Source organism: Bombina bombina, unplaced genomic scaffold (assembly GCF_027579735.1).
Source record: "Bombina bombina isolate aBomBom1 unplaced genomic scaffold, aBomBom1.pri scaffold_993, whole genome shotgun sequence".
Classification (NCBI taxonomy): Eukaryota; Metazoa; Chordata; class Amphibia; order Anura; family Bombinatoridae; genus Bombina; species Bombina bombina.
Genome location: NW_026512535.1, coordinates 99,851 through 114,649, shown reverse-complemented (window position 1 = coordinate 114,649; position 14,799 = coordinate 99,851).

Below are 14,799 nucleotides of genomic sequence, written 5' to 3'. Positions count from 1 at the left end.
AAGCTATGTACGCCATATCTTGTGATAGATTTTCCTGGTAACAGGCTTTCGTGCGTGTATTAAGGTATCAATGACTGACTCGGAGAAGCCACGCTTTGATAGAATCAAGCGTTCAATCTCCATGCAGTCAGTCTCAGAGAAATTAGATTTGGATGATTGAAAGGACCTTGTATTAGAAGGTCCTGTCTGAGAGGCAGAGTCCATGGTGGAAAGGATGACATGTCCACTAAGTCTGCATACCAGGTCCTGCGTGGCCATGCAGGCGCTATTAGAATCACCGATGCTCTCTCCTGTTTGATTTTGGCAATCAGTCGAGGGAGCAGAGGAAACGGTGGAAACACATAAGCCAGGTTGAAGAACCAAGGCGCTGCTAGAGCATCTATAAGCGTCGCTTCTGGGTCCCTGGACCTGGATCCGTAACAAGGAAGCTTGGCGTTCTGGCGAGACGCCATGATATCCAACTCTGGTTTGCCCCAACGATGAATCAATTGAGCAAACACCTCCGGATGGAGTTCCCACTCCCCCGGGTGAAAAGTCTGACGACTTAGAAAATCCGCCTCCCAGTTCTCCACGCCTGGGATATGGATTGCTGACAGGTGGCAAGAGTGAGTCTCTGCCCAGCGAATTATTTTTGAGACTTCTAACATCGCTAGGGAACTCCTGGTTCCCCCTTGATGGTTGATGTAAGCCACAGTCGTGATATTGTCCGACTGAAATCTGATGAACCTCAATGTTGCTAACTGAGGCCAAGCCAGAAGAGCATTGAATATTGCTCTTAACTCCAGAATATTTATCGGAAGGAGTTTTTCCTCCTGAGTCCACGATCCCTATGCCTTCAGGGAGTTCCAGACTGCACCCCAACCTAGAAGGCTGGCATCTGTTGTTACAATTGTCCAATCTGGCCTGCGAAAGGTCATACCCTCGGACAGGTGGACCCGAGACAACCACCAGAGAAGAGAATCTCTGGTCTCTTGATCCAGATTTAGCAGAGGGGACAAATCTGTGTAATCCCCATTCCACTGACTTAGCATGCATAATTGCAGCGGTCTGAGATGTAGGCGCGCAAATGGCACTATGTCCATTGCCGCTACCATTAAGCCGATCACCTCCATACACTGAGCCACCGAAGGGCGCGGAATGGAATGAAGAATACGGCAAGCATTTAGAAGCTTTGATAACCTGGACTCCGTCAGGTAAATTTTCATCTCTACAGAATCTATAAGAGTCCCTAAGAAGGAGACTCTTGTGAGTGGGGATAGAGAACTCTTTTCCTCGTTCACTTTCCACCCGTGCGATCTCAGAAATGCCAGAACTATCTCTGTATGAGACTTGGCAATTTGAAAGCTTGACGCCTGTATCAGGATGTCGTCTAGATACGGAGCCACCGCTATGCCTCGCGGTCTTAGAACCGCCAGAAGTGAGCCCAGAACCTTCGTAAAGATTCTCGGGGCTGTAGCCAACCCGAAGGGAAGAGCTACAAATTGGTAATGCCTGTCTAGAAAGGCAAACCTTAGGAACCGATGATGATCTTTGTGAATCGGTATGTGAAGGTAGGCATCCTTTAAGTCCACTGTGGTCATGTACTGACCCTCTTGGATCATGGGTAGGATGGTCCGAATAGTTTCCATTTTGAAAGATGGAACTCTGAGGAATTTGTTTAAGATCTTTAGATCCAAAATTGGCCTGAAGGTTCCCTCTTTTTTGGGAACCACAAACAGATTTGAATAAAAACCCTGTCCTTGTTCCGTCCGCGGAACTGGATGGATCACTCCCATTACTAGGAGGTCTTGCACACAGCGTAGGAATGCCTCTTTCTTTATCTGATTTGCAGATAACCTTGAAAGATGAAATCTCCCTTGTGGAGGGGAAGCTTTGAAGTCCAGAAGATATCCCTGAGATATGATCTCCAATGCCCAGGGATCCTGAACATCTCTTGCCCACGCCTGGGCGAAGAGAAAAAGTCTGCCCCCTACTAGATCCGTCGCCGGATAGGGGGCCGTTCCTTCATGCTGTCTTAGAGGCAGCAGCAGGCTTTCTGGCCTGCTTGCCTTTGTTCCAGGACTGGTTAGGTTTCCAGGCCTGCTTAGATTGAGCAAAAGTTCCCTCTTGTCTTGAAGCGGAGGAAGTTGATGCTGCACCTGCCTTGGAATTTCAAAAAGGCACGAAAATTAGACTGTTTGGCCTTTGATTTGGCCCTGTCCTGAGGAAGGGTATAACCCTTACCTCCAGTAATGTCAGCAATAATTTCTTTCAAACCAGGCCCGAATAAGGTCTGCCCCTTGAAAGGAATGTTGAGTAATTTAGACTTTGAAGTCACATCAGCTGACCAGGATTTGAGCCATAGCGCCCTACGCGCCTGGATGGCGAATCCGGAATTGTTAGCCGTTAGTTTAGTCAAATGAACAATGGCATCAGAAACAAATGAGCTAGCTAGCTTAAGAGTTCTAAGCTTGTCAACAATTTCAGTCAATGGAGCTGTATGGATGGCCTCTTCCAGGGCCTCAAACCAGAATGCTGCCGCAGCAGTGACAGGCGCAATGCATGCAAGGGGCTGTAAAATAAAACCTTGTTGAATAAACATTTTCTTAAGGTAACCCTCTAATTTTTTATCCATTGGATCTGAAAAAGCACAACTGTCCTCAACCGGGATAGTGGTACGCTTTGCTAAAGTAGAAACTGCTCCCTCCACCTTAGGGACAGTCTGCCATAAGTCCCGTGTAGTGGCATCTATTGGAAACATTTTTCTAAATATAGGAGGTGGGGAAAAGGGCACACCAGGCCTATCCCACTCCTTACTAATAATTTCTGTAAGCCTTTTAGGTATTGGAAAAACATCAGTACTCACCGGCACTGCATAGTATTTATCCAGCCTACACAATTTCTCTGGCACTGCAATTGTGTCACAGTCATTCAGAGCAGCTAATACCTCCCCAAGCAATACACGGAGGTTCTCAAGCTTAAATTTAAAATTAGAAATCTCGAAATCAGGTCTCCCCGAATCAGAGACGTCACCCACAGACTGAAGCTCTCCGTCCTCAGGTTCTGCATATTGTGACGCAGTATCAGACATGGCTCTTACAGCATCTACGCGCTCTGTATCTCGTCTAACCCCAGAGCTATCGCGCTTGCCTCTCAATTCAGGCAATCTGGATAATACCTCTGACAGGGTATTATTCATGATTGCAGCCATGTCCTGCAAAGTAATCGCTATGGGCGTCCCTGATGTACTTGGCGCCATATTAGTGTGCGTCCCTTGAGCGGGAGGCGAAGGGTCCGACACGTGGGGAGAGTTAGTCGGCATAACTTCCCCCTCCACAGACCCCTCTGGTGACAATTCTTTTATAGATAAAGACTGATCTTTACTGTTTAAGGTGAAATCAATACATTTAGTACACATTCTCCTATGGGGCTCCACCATGGCTTTTAAACATAATGAACAAGTATCCTCTGTTTCAGACATGTTTGTACAGACTAGCAATGAGACTAGCAAGCTTGGAAAACACTTTAAAGCAAGTTAACAAGCAATATAAAAACCGTTACTGTGCCTTTAAGAGAAACAAATTTTGACACAGGGCCTACTTGGCGCTCACGCGACAGCAGACATTGCAGCGCACTCACCTCTTTATCGCAAAGCAGTGTTGCCAGCCTCCCCCTCAGTGGGGTCTGTGGTTGCGGCCTAGAGGCGGTTTATACTCTGACCTTCTACAGGAGGAAAATCCAGAACATAGACCAGTGGAGCGGATACCTTCAGGCGTAAGCCGTCACCCCTACAGCCTGCATCTGGTGAGATTCTGTGAGTACACCTGAGTCACCATATTCATACTGCACTAGTAGGCCTCATGCACCATTGACTACCTTATACAGATGTGGGCCATTCCTCTAGGCCTTTAGCCATCTTCATCAGTTGGGATCTTTTCCCATACGGAGATATATTCTGCCCAACACATCTCTAGTTTACTACGACCTATTAGTGTACTCTAGTCTAGTCCACTCCAACACAATCTGGTGCCCTATTCTCTGCCTTTCCCACTAAGTGTTTCTGAGTGGGATATATCCTGTACAACTTTTTCTGACATCATCTTGTCAAGCAAGCTTGGAAAACACTTTAAAGCAAGTTAACAAGCAATATAAAAACCGTTACTGTGCCTTTAAGAGAAACAAATTTTGACAAAATTTGAAATAACAGTGAAAAAAGGCAGTTACACTAACAAACTTTTTACAGTGTATGTAACAAGTCAGCAGAGCATTGCACCCACTTGCAAATGGATGATTAACCCCTAAATAACAAAAACAGAATAATAAATGACAAAAACGTTTTTTAAACACAGTCACAACAACTGCCACAGTCTACTGTGATTGTTACCCTCCTCAAACACGACTTTGAAGCCTTTTGAGCCCTTCAGAGATGTCCTGTATCATGCAGAGGGAAGCTGAATGTCTCTGTCAGTAATTTTTAGCTGCACAGAAAAGCACTAAAATAGGCCCTTCCCACTCATATTGCAACAGTGGAAAGCTTCAGGAAACTGTCTCTAGGCAGAAATCAAACCAGCCATGTGGAAAAAAACTAGGCCCCAATAAGTTTTGTCACCAAACATATATAAAAACGATTAACATGCCAGCAAACGTTTTATATTACATTTTTATAAGAGTATGCATCTCTATTAATAAGCCTGATACCAGTAGCTATCACTGCATTTAAGGCTTTACTTACATTAATCCGGTATAAGCAGCATTTTCTAGCAAATTCCATCCCTAGAAAAATATTAACTGCACATACCTTATTGCAGGAAAACCTGCACGCCATTCCCTCTCTGAAGTTACCTCACTCCTCAGAATATGTGAGAACAGCCATGGATCTTAGTTACTTCTGCTAAGATCATAGAAAATGCAGGCAGATTCTTCTTCTAAATACTGCCTGAGATAAACAGCACACTCCGGTACCATTTAAAAATAACAAACTTTTGATTGAAGAAATAAACTAAGTATAAAACACCACTCTCCTCTTACGACCTCCATCTTTGTTGAGGGTTGCAAGAGAATAACTGGATATGGCAGTTGGGGGAGGAGCTATATAGCAGCTCTGCTGTGGGTGATCCTCTTGCAACTTCCTGTTGGGAAGGAGAATATCCCATAAGTAATGGATGATCCGTAGACTGGATACACTTAACAAGAGAAATTGGGTTTCATCTCCCTTTAAAAGAGGAACTGTCCTCTAAAGGAATGGTATTCCGCCTAGCCAAAGTGGAGATAACACCGTCTACCTTTGGATTAGTCAACATGGAACATGCTTTTGAATTTGGCAGAAGGAACTTAGGAAATGCCTGGTTTGTTACATTCCTTGCTAATTAGCTCAAAAACTGCATCAGGAATAAGAACTCAGAAAACTTTTTTTTTCCTGTAGGTTAAGGCTCCTGAATCTCCAGGGCAAGTAAAACTTCACGCAATACAGCATTTATGTGCTCCAATTAGAAATTAAAGGACACATCTTCTGCATAATAGTCCTCAGCTGAGGATTCTGTTACAATTGTACTCCTGGAAGGTAAAGGGTACCTTGATGGTCGCTCCTTAGGGATGTCCCAGATGAGCCCAGGGCCAGCAAAGGGTTCACTTCTGCCCTTGGCATGCATTAGCATTTAACTGGTGGAGACATGAAAGCAATTAGTTGAGACATTGCACAGTGAATGTACTGTTTAAGAGTAGAAGGCAGATCAGTAGAACTGTCCTGAGGATAACCCTGGTGGTTAGCAAAGTCCTGATTACTCTGCTGCAAAGCAACGCTGCATGATTCAGCACATATTTTACAAAGCTGTGTAGTGAGACACACCAACACTTCCTTACATAGCAAAAAAAAAATGAGGGGCGGACCTAACCTGCATAGCAAGAAGACATGCTTCATGTCAGCTCTACTGTGTAAAATTCTAACAATCGCCGTATAAAGTTCATTTAATTTGGGTTATTCTTGCCTAAACACACTTGGGAATATTGCTGAAGCTGGTGCCGAGACACCACCACAGTTTGTGACCTCTGCCCTGATGGTGGCTTTCCAGGGCCTACTTGGCGCTCACGCGACAGCAGACATTGCAGCGCACTCACCTCTTTATCGCAAAGCAGTGTTGCCAGCCTCCCCCTCAGTGGGGTCTGTGGTTGCGGCCTAGAGGCGGTTTATACTCTGACCTTCTACAGGAGGAAAATCCAGAACATAGACCAGTGGAGCGGATACCTTCAGGCGTAAGCCGTCACCCCTACAGCCTGCATCTGGTGAGATTCTGTGAGTACACCTGAGTCACCATATTCATACTGCACTAGTAGGCCTCATGCACCATTGACTACCTTATACAGATGTGGGCCATTCCTCTAGGCCTTTAGCCATCTTCATCAGTTGGGATCTTTTCCCATACGGAGATATATTCTGCCCAACACATCTCTAGTTTACTACGACCTATTAGTGTACTCTAGTCTAGTCCACTCCAACACAATCTGGTGCCCTATTCTCTGCCTTTCCCACTAAGTGTTTCTGAGTGGGTTATATCCTGTACAACTTTTTCTGACATCATCTTGTCAACTCCTCTAAGGAGAGGCATCCCTTATCCTACCTCCCAATATCCACATAGCTTGTTTCTTTGGCTGTTCGGCTGTAACCATCCCTGAAACCCCTGATCTACCCGATTATGACCCTTTACAGAACTCATTGGACAATTTGATAACAGATCCTGGATAATCGAAAGAGCCCACAGGGTCAGGAATTGTCTCCGCTGACAAGCCAAGAGACGTTATAGTCTGTTTCCATAGTTTCACCTTTAAAGCCAAGCTTCTCCAAGCCGCATTTAAACGACCTAACCTTTCTGACCGATATCAAGGTATACAACTGTTCCCGGATCTCTCCTCTCACACCTTTCAACAGCGAAAACTATACTTACCAGTTACTACAGCTCTGAGGTCTGCTAAAATTAGGTATAGGTGGGGCTTAAGCAACTTTTTTATAGTAAAGGAATAAAAGTAGATACTATGCTTGCCAATAAATTACAATGCCGTGTGAGTGCTACACGTATTTACCTAATTAAATATGGAGATCAAATCCTGTGTAACCCAACTCTTATTGGCAAAAGGTTTGCAAACTATTATAAATCACTCTACAATATCGAAAGCATGACCCAGATCTAATATAAAATATAGCACTAAATCTATCTAGCCCTGAGAAGAAGAAATTATTGTATAAGATTTATAAATCTGAACTCTCACCGTTACTATTAAGACTTTTTTTTACAAAGCTTACGAGAGAGGCTCTTTTGATAGGGAGTTCTTGCAGGCCTCTATAACTACTATCCCTAAACCTGGGAAAGAACCCTCGTTATGAGACTTCTACAGACCCATTTCCTAATTAGAAAGAAAAAAAGAAGCACTATATGGCACACTTATACTGTATGAGGATAGTGTGTAAAATCAAAAATTAAATAAGAGAAAGGGAAGACCGGATTGATTAAATTAATTAAAACTTAACTTTTACTGTTATTAATAAAATAAAAAGTGACTACACACTCATATTAAAAGAACAAAAGTAAAAACACAAATAGATGAAGGACTGCTCCCTGGTGTGTGAATGTTTATTGTTTAATCCTCTCCTTGAAACCGCTGTAATTTGTACGCGGTACGGTTAGTTTATTTAGCTATTAGCTATTTACTTTCTAAATCTAGTCACTTATTTGGTGTTATTTTATCTATATGTTCTGGGTGCTTCTAGTACAGTATTAAAAAGGTAACATCCTGCTGATAAGGCGTGATATAGGGAATTCCTCTTACTAGCTGCATAGTACTATAGAGCCATATCTCCTACTTTTCAACGATACCTTATTAGTCCTATAGACCTACACTTAAATGGTACTATACAGGTAATATCACAGTCACTTTGGCCGTAATCCTTTAGACTTAATTTGACTAAACTAGCATGCCACTTTTGATCTCTGTATATCCTATCCTGGTTATGATTACTTGTTAAAACGTGAGGCAACAGGGTAATATACCCCTGTAAGATTTTGGTGCTTTATTACGGCATTAAAAGGTAAAGGGTAATATAATTGCTTTAATGCGAGCTACAACAGGGTAATACACCCCTGCCAGATTTTGGTGTTTTAGTACGTTACCCAAAGGTAATACCCTGCCGATAGGGCGCATGGGGCTTAAACGTGAGCTACAACAGGGCAATACACCCCTGTAACACTATGGTGCTTTAATACGGCATTAAAAGGTATTTATACACCAGCAATTGAATGACTTTAACAGATAACATTTCAGTCATTTTGGCTGTAATACTTTAAGCTTTATCTGGCTAACTTAACTTAATAAAAAGTCCACAAGTCAAATAACAAGCCAGGAGTCAAAACCAGAGCTGGTAGTCAGACGAGCCGAAGTAGGAGCCAAAGCAAATAGTAAGACGAGCCGGAATCAAAAACAAGGAAAACAGCAGAGTCAGGAACAAGCCATGGATCAGGAAGGACGTCAGGCAGCCAGGTAATACACAGGAACTCTCACAAACAGGTCTGAGACAACGCAAAGGCAAAACATACTGAACAGAGGCCCTTTAAATAATAAGTGATGACATCACAATTCTGAGACTGCATCCTGTCTCACATGGATGATGCAAACCAGTCTGGCCATAAAAGGAAGTGTAGGAAATGAGCAGCATCCCCCACAATGCACCATAGTCAGGGAGAGAGGTGAGTAAAATGGCTGCCAGCAGCACATGGCAAACAACAGGGAAAAAAAGTAAATTTATGCTTACCTGATACATTAATTTCTTCTATGGTACGACGAGTCCACGGATTCATCCTTTACTTGTGGGATATTATCCTCCCGCTAACAGGAAGTGGCAAAGAGCACCACAGCAGAGCTGTCTATATAGCTCCTCCCTTAGCTCCACCCCCCCCAGTCATTCGACCAAAGGTACAGGAAGAATAAGGAGAAACTAAGAGGTGACTGAAGTTTAAAATTAAAAAATATAATCTGTCTTAAAATGACAGGGCGGGCCGTGGACTCGTCGTACCATAGAAGAAATTAATTTATCAGGTAAGCATAAATTTACTTTTCTTCTATAAGGTACGACTGGTCCACGGATTCATCCTTTACTTGTGGGATACAATACCAAAGCTACAGGACACGGATGAACGGGAGGGACAAGACAGATGGTTAAACAGAAGGCACCACTGCTTGAATAACATTTCTCCCAAAAATAGCCTCTGAAGAAGCAAAAGTATCAAATTTGTAAAATTTGGAAAAGGTATGAAGCGAAAACCAAGTCGCAGCCTTACAAATCTGTTCAACAGAAGCATCATTTTTAAAAGCCCATGTGGAAGCCACCGCTCTAGTAGAGTGAGCTGTAATTCTTTCAGGAGGCTGCTGTCCAGCAGTCTCGTATGCCAAACGGATGATGCTTTTCAGCCAAAAAGAAAGAGAGGTAGCCGTAGCCTTTTGACCTCTACGTCTTCCAGAATAGACAACAAACAAAGAAGATGTTTGACGGAAATCTTTGGTCGCTTGCAAGTAAAACTTCAAAGCACGAACCACGTCCAAGTTGTGCAAAAGACGCTCCTTCTTAGAGGAAGGATTAGGACACAGAGAAGGAACAACAATTTCCTGATTGATATTCCTATTAGTAACGACCTTAGGAAGGAATCCAGGTTTGGTACGCAAAACCACCTTATCAGCATGGAAAACAAGATAAGGCGAGTCGCATTGCAATGCAGATAGTTCAGAAACTCTTCGAGCCGAAGAGATAGCAAATAAAAACAGAACTTTCCAAGATAGAAGCTTAATATCTATGGAATGCAAAGGTTCAAACGGAACCCCTTGAAGAACTTTAAGAACTAAATTCAAACTCCATGGCGGAGCAACAGGTTTAAACACAGGCTTGATTCTAACTAAAGCCTGACAGAACGACTGAATGTCTGGAACATCTGCCAGACGCTTGTGCAGTAGAATTGATAAAGCAGATATCTGTCCCTTTAAAGGAACTAGCTGATAGCCCCTTCTCCAATCCTTCTTGGAGAAAGGACAAAATCCTAGGAATCCTGATCTTACTCCATGAGCAGCCTTTGGATTCGCAACAATAAAGATATTTACGCCATATCTTATGAAAAATGGTGGAAATACATAAGCCAGGTTGAACGACCAGGGTACTGCTAGAGCATCTATCAGTACTGCCTGAGGATCCCTTGACTTGGACCCGTAACAAGGAAGTTTGGCGTTCTGACGAGACGCCATCAGATCCAATTCTGGTGTGCCCCATTGCTGAATCAATTGTGCAAACGTCTCCGGATGGAGTTCCCACTCCCCCAGATGAAAAGTCTGACGACTTAGAAAATCCGCTTCCCAGTTCTCAACTCCTGGGATATAGATTACTGATAGATGGCAAGAGTGAGTCTCTGCCCATCAAATTATTTTGGTAACCTCTATCATCGCTGGAGAACTCTTTGTTCCCCCCTGATGATTGATATATGCTACAGTCGTGATATTGTCCGACTGGAATCTTATGAATCTGGTCGAAGCCACCTGAGGCCACGCCTGAAGCGCGTTGAATATCGCTCTCAGTTCTAGAATATTTATCGGGAGGAGAGCCTCCTCCTGAATCCACAAACCCTGTGCTTTCAGGGAATTCCAGACTGCACCCCAGCACAATAGGCTGGCGTCCATCGTCACTATGACCCACGCTGGCCTGCGGAAACACATTCCCTGGGACAGATGATCCTGTGACAACCACCAAAGAAGAGAGTCTCTGGTCTCTTGATCCAGATTTATCTGAGGAGATAAATCTGCATAATCCCCATTCCACTGGTTGAGCATGCATAGCTGCAGTGGTCTGAGATGCAAGCGAGCAAACGGAACTATGTCCATTGCCGCTACCATTAGTCCGATTACCTCCATACACTGAGCCACTAACGGCCGAGGAATGAAAAGCTTTGATTTCCTGACCTCCGTCAGAAAAATTTTCATGTCCACCGAATCTATCAGAGTTCCCAGGAATGGAACTCTTGTGAGAGGGATAAGTGAACTCTTTTTTACGTTCACCTTCCACCCGTGAGATCTTAGAAAAGCCAACACGATGTCCGTGTGAGACTTGGCTAGTTGGTAAGTCGACGCCTGAATTAAGATATCGTCCAGATAAGGCGCCACTGCTATGCCCCGCGGCCTTAGAACCGCCAGAAGGGACCCTAGCACCTTTGTGAAAATTCTGGGAGCTGTGGCCAACCCGAAGGGAAGAGCCACAAACTGGTAATGCTTGTCCAGAAAAAGGCGAACCTGAGGAACTGGTGATGATCTTTGTGGATAGGGATGTGTAGATACACATCCTTTAAGTCCACGGTGGTCATATATTGACCCTCCTGGATCATTGGTAAAATTGTACGAATGGTCTCCATCTTGAAAGATGGGACTCTGAGGAATTTGTTTAGGATCTTGAGATCTAAAATTGGTCTGAAGGTTCCCTCTTTTTTGGGAACCACAAACAGATTGGAGTAAAACCCCTGCCCCTGTTCTGTTTTCGGAACTGGGCGGATCACTCCCATGGTATATAAGTCTTCTACACAGCGTAAGAATGCCTCTCTTTTTGTCTGGTTTGCAGATAATTAAGAAAGATGGAATCTCCCCCTTGGAGGAGAATCTTTGAAATCTAGAAGATACCCCTGGGTTACGATTTCTAAAGCCCAGGAGTCCTGAACGTCTCTTGCCCAAGCCTGAGCAAAGAGAGAAAGTCTGCCCCCTACTAGATCCGTTCCCGGATCGGGGGGTACCCCTTCATGCTGTCTTGGTGGCAGCAGCTGGCTTCTTTGCCTGTTTACCTTTGTTCTAAGTCTGGTTAGGTCTCCAGACTGACTTGGATTGAGCAAAATTCCCCTCTTGTTTTGCAGCAGGGGAAGAGGTAGAGGGACCACCTTTGAAGTTTCAAAAGGAACGAAAATTATTTTGTTTGGTCCTCATCTTATTTGTCTTATCCTGAGGAAGGGCATGGCCTTTCCCTCCAGTGATGTCTGAAATGATCTCTTTCAGTTCTGGCCCGAATAGGGTCTTACCTTTGAAAGGGATGGCTGAAAGCTTAGATTTTGATGACGCATCAGCAGACCAGGACTTAAGCCATAACGCTCTACGCGCTAAAATGACAAAACCTGAATTCTTTGCCGCTAATTTAGCCAGTTGAAAAGCGGCATCTGTAATGAAAGAATTAGCTAGCTTGAGCGCCCTAATTCTATCCAGAATATCATCTAATGGGGTCTCAACCTGAAGAGCCTCCTCCAGAGCCTCGAAAAGCAGTTGCAGTAGTTACAGGAACAATGCATGCTATAGGTTGGAAAAGAAAACCCTCATGAACAAATATTTTCTTTAGGAGACCCTCTAATTTTTTATCCATAGGATCTTTGAAAGCACAACTGTCCTCAAAAGGTATTGTTGTACGCTTAGCCAGGGTAGAAATAGCTCCCTCCACCTTAGGGACCGTCTGCCACAAGTCCCGCATGGTGTCTGATATGGGAATGCAAAAAAGGTATTTGGTTAATTGCGCTTTGAAACCCTATTAAGCCTATGAAAAAGTGTGAGGGACCCCACCCTCTGTGATAATTGAAAACAGATTCAAATACAGTGGGGCAAAAAAGTATTTAGTCAGCCACCAATTGTGCAAGTTCTCCCACTTAAGAAGATGAGAGAGGCCTGTAATTTTCATCATAGGTATACCTCAACTATGAGAGACAAAATGTGGAAACAAATCCAGACAATCACATTGTCTGATTGGGAAATAATTTATTTGCATATTATGGTGGAAAATAAGTATTTGGTCACCTACAAACAAGCAAGATTTCTGGCTCTTACAGACCTGTATCTTCTTCTTTAAGAGGCTCCTCTGTCCTCCACTCATTACCTGTATTAATGGCATCTGTTTGAACTTGTTATCAGTATAAAAGACACCTGTCCACAACCTCAAACAGTCACACTCCAAACTCCACTATGGTGAAGATCAAAGAGCTGTCGAAGGACACCAGAAACAAAATTGTAGATGGGAAGACTGAATCTGCAATAGGCAAGCAGCTTGGTGTGAAGAAATCAACTGTGGGAGCAATAATTAGAAAATGGAAGACTTACAAGACCACTGATAATCTCCCTCGATCTGGGGCTCCACGCAAGATCTCACCCCGTGGGGTCAAAATGATCACAAGAACGGTGAGCAAACATCCCAGAACCACATGGGGGGACCTAGTGAATGACCTGCAGAGAGCTGGGACAACGTAACAAAGGCTACCATCAGTAACACACTACGCCGCCAGGGACTCAGATCCTGCAGTGCCAGACGTGTCCCCCTGCTTAAGTAAGTACATGTCCGGGCCCTTCTGAAGCATGCTAGAGAGCATTTGGATGATCCAGAAGTGGATTGGGAGAATGTCATATGGTCAGATGAAACCAAAGTAGAACTGTTTGGTAGAAACACAACTCGTCAAGTTTGGAGGAGAGAGAATGCTGAGTTGCAACCAAAGAACACCATACCTACTGTGAAGCATGGGGGTGGCAACATCATGCTTTGGGGCTGTTTCTCTGCAAAGGGAACAGGACGACTGATCCGTGTACATGAAAGAATGAATGGGGCCATGTATCGTGCGATTTTGAGTGCAAACCTCCTTCCATCAGCAAGTGCATTGAAGATGAAACGTGGCTGGGTCTTTCAGCATGACAATGATCCCAAACACACCACCCGGGCAACGAAGGAGTGGCTTCGTAAGAAGCATTTCAAGGTCCTGGAGTGGCCTAGCCAGTCTCCAGATCTCAACCCCATAGAAAACCTTTGGAGGGAGTTGAAAGTCTGTGTTGCCCAGCGACAGCCCCAAAACATCACTGCTCTAGAGGACATCTGCATGCAGGAATGGGCCAACATACCAGCAACAGTGTGTGACAACCTTGTGAAGACTTACAGAAAACGTTTGACCTCTGTCATTGCCAACAAAGGATATATAACAAAGTATTGAGATAAACTTTTGATATTGATCAAATACTTATTTTCCACCATAATTTGCAAATAAATGATTTCCAAATCAGACAGACAATGTGATTGTCTGGATTTGTTTCCACATTCTGTCTCTCATAGTTGAGGTATACCTATGATGAAAATTACAGGCCTCTCTCATCTTCTTAAATGGGAGAACTTGCACAATTGGTGGCTGACTAAATACTTTTTGCCCCACTGTAGAATCTTTAATTCATAAGCGCTACTAAAAGCTTAAATAGGTGACATAAATAAATAAACATATGTGTATAATAAATTAATTTATATGTGATGAAAAGTGAAAAAAAGAGAAAATGGAAAAATATGAAAAAAAATATATATGTGCAGAAAAAAAGCCTAATTGGCTAAAACAGCTAATGCTTTAGATATTTTCAAAATAATTTTTAAAAATAATTTTTAAAAAAGTGAATCAAATTGATAGCCAAAAAACAGGGCTAGAATAAAAACAAACAAATGAATAAAGTGCAAAATCTGCATAAATTTTATATATAATAACTGATAAAAAATAGATTCAATATAAAAAATTCAATATACAAAAAACACTCTACATGCGTTGAACAGGCACAATATAAAGTGCAGCATACACTGATACAATAGATGCAAAACGAGCAAAAATCATTTGTAACAAATATACTTTGTAACAATAAATAACAATTTGGAAGAAACCGATGATGAACTTGTAGGTACAGATGATATACAAACAAAGCCAAGACGTGAATTCAAATGACAAGCTAGACGAGATGTCGAAGTATAAAGCTGGAATGAGA